This window comes from Clupea harengus, chromosome 1 (genome assembly GCF_900700415.2).
Source record: "Clupea harengus chromosome 1, Ch_v2.0.2, whole genome shotgun sequence".
Taxonomy (NCBI): domain Eukaryota; kingdom Metazoa; phylum Chordata; class Actinopteri; order Clupeiformes; family Clupeidae; genus Clupea; species Clupea harengus.
This window is the reverse complement of record NC_045152.1, coordinates 112,501-115,000: the sequence shown is the minus strand read 5'-3', so window position 1 is coordinate 115,000 and position 2,500 is coordinate 112,501. Positions and strand designations below refer to the sequence as shown.

Here is a 2,500-nt window from a genome sequence, read left to right as displayed (position 1 = left end):
ACAGAAGTTCGTGGCACTAGAATGCTGGCACGCACTGGTAACATCTATACAAATGTCGAAGGATGGTAAAAATGACTGAAGTATTTAAACACATACAGATTTAAATAAAAAGGTTTTGAAAGCGAGTGGGACTGTGGGCCGTTTGTCTGTAACTCACCGAGTGTCCGATACTGATGAGCAAACAGCCGGCAGACCGCCAGCTCTGCCCCTAGTGAGCCGACACCGGTCTACTTGTCTTTTGCCATCGGGGATGCAACATGTCAAACGGCACAGCTGTGGAGGAAGCTAGCTTGCTAATATAGATGATTAGCCTTTTGGTTATATTGACCGGCAACGCTCTATACCATCCGGATTCCTGATCAGAAGTTTATCAACACATAGCTGGTCATCTTCTCAAATTCACGGTGTCTCTTGGAGTAGTTTAGCTCATTAACGAATGGTTGATCAGCGTAGTGACTGTATCGACAGTTAGTGTCTGACCATTTTAGTGTTTATTACTTCGAATTTTCTGTGTAGTAGATCGGGACCTTACATTACTAACTTGAACAAGTAGCGCTAGTTTACTGACATAACTGACAACATTGGACACGACTCTTCCGGTGAGTCCACGCAGTACTGTTCGTAATAATGGCTGTGTTCTTGTACTTCGTAAGATCCTTTTGCATCAGAAACATCTACTTCGCTATCAGTGGCCTTGAAAAGGAGACAGTCTAGCGAACACGTAGCCGGGGGAAGCGAAGGATAATGGACACTCGGTCAGCTCGTGAGACGATCGAGACAATACGTAGCATAACTCCCGAGCCCGGGGCAAACACACTACTTAGCTGTCCTAACGCTGTGTGTGTTTGTGTGTGTGTGTGTGTGTGTGTATACACTTAGCTGTCCCTACTAACGGTGTGTGTGTGTGTGTGTATATACACTTAGCTGTCCCTACTAACTTAATGATAAAAAACATGAGTTGAGCTGCGCCTTTGCCAACCTCATAACTGATTTGTCTCGATGGCTTCACCATTCAGTGACAATCGCCATCTTTCGCATTTCATTTCCTCCTCAACCTGACGGATAACCTGGCGAGTTTTAAGGCCCAGGGCGTAATAAGATGACTGGTTTAGTGTGTGTGTGTGGGTGTCAGTGTGTGTGTCAGTGTGTGTGTCTGTGTGTGTCTGTGTGTGTGTGTGTGTCAGTGTGTATGTGTCACTCACTCACTCATGTCTGTTCTAATGACTACTTGGCTCTGTGTGTGTGTGTGTGTGTGTGTGTGTGTGTAAAAGGTCTCCTCCTCCCATAAAATGCCATCTCATTCTGGCTCTGTCTCTAGGAGAGAGAGAAGGGGAGAGAGGGAGAAAGAGGGAGAGCGAAAGAGAGGGAGAGAGAGAGAAGGGGAGAGAGGGAGAGAAAGTGTCGCAGGTACTGGAAGGCTTAAACTGATTGAGTTTTGTGAGTGCTCTGGTGCGTGAGCTGCACAGAGATGGCAGGCTGGGCCAACAGGCACTTCCATCAAGGGGGATAGGGAGGGAGGAAGGGGGTGTGTGTGTGTGTGTGTGTGTGTGGGGGGGTGTGGGTGTGTGTGTCAATAACATAACCTGCCAGCCAGTTCTACCTGCTCAGCTGGAACGCCTTGACAAGCCTGACAGCTAATTTCAGAATGAGTTGTGAAGAGAGGGTGTGTGCGCACACACACACACACACACACACACACACAATTGAGTTTGGGTGTTCAGGAGCACCTGCGTGTGGGTGTGTGTTTTGGTATGCTTGTGTGGACGATGACATCTTATATTATAATTTTATATCTCTTATATTATAATGATGTCTACATTTTTATATAATATACATTTATATATATCTTATATAGGTATACAATTATAATGTATCTTATTTTTTTATACTTTCGAATAAACCCATTCTTCATTCCCTCTGGCTGCCACTCCTTAAAATACACCATCAGTTCTATGGCTTTAGACCACGCCCTTAAAATACATCATCAGTTCTATGGCTTTAGAACACGCCCTTAAAATACATCATCAGTTCTATGGCTTTAGACCACTCCATTAAAGCAGCACTAAGAAGTTTTTGGCTTGGAGCTCTAGAGCTCTCCCTAGCGGCGAAACCTGTTGAAATTGGCTTTCCTCGTTTACGACAAACTAGCGAGTCAACAACTTTGCTAACACAGTCAAACATCAAGCAAGTGCAAGACAAGACAAAGCAGGACAGCAAATAAACTACTTACTAATCCAGCAGAAAGATGGCTAGCTCTGAATCGAAACCGCTACCCGATCCTAGTCGCGCATGCGCAGACACAAAGGGCCGGGCGGATCCAGAAATCCTACAGACCGCAGTCATTTCCCTACAGACCCCCGATGGCAATGGCGGAGAGGCCATTCTCCATATTAAAAGTAATTGTAGCGGCACAATTTTTTTCAAGTTGTTATTTTAAGGTAGAATTGTGACATAGTGTTACTTTAACTCCTCCCACTCCATTCACTTTATCCCTGCAAAT

General features: G+C 45.1%; 1 protein-coding gene across 3 annotated transcripts in view; it reads left to right on the top strand.

Moving 5' to 3' along the window:
• The window catches only part of LOC105897687 (ATP-citrate synthase), a 31,392-nt gene that overhangs the window by 446 nt on the left and 28,446 nt on the right, over positions 1 to 2,500 (top strand). The gene's annotated exons all lie outside the window — the stretch shown is intronic.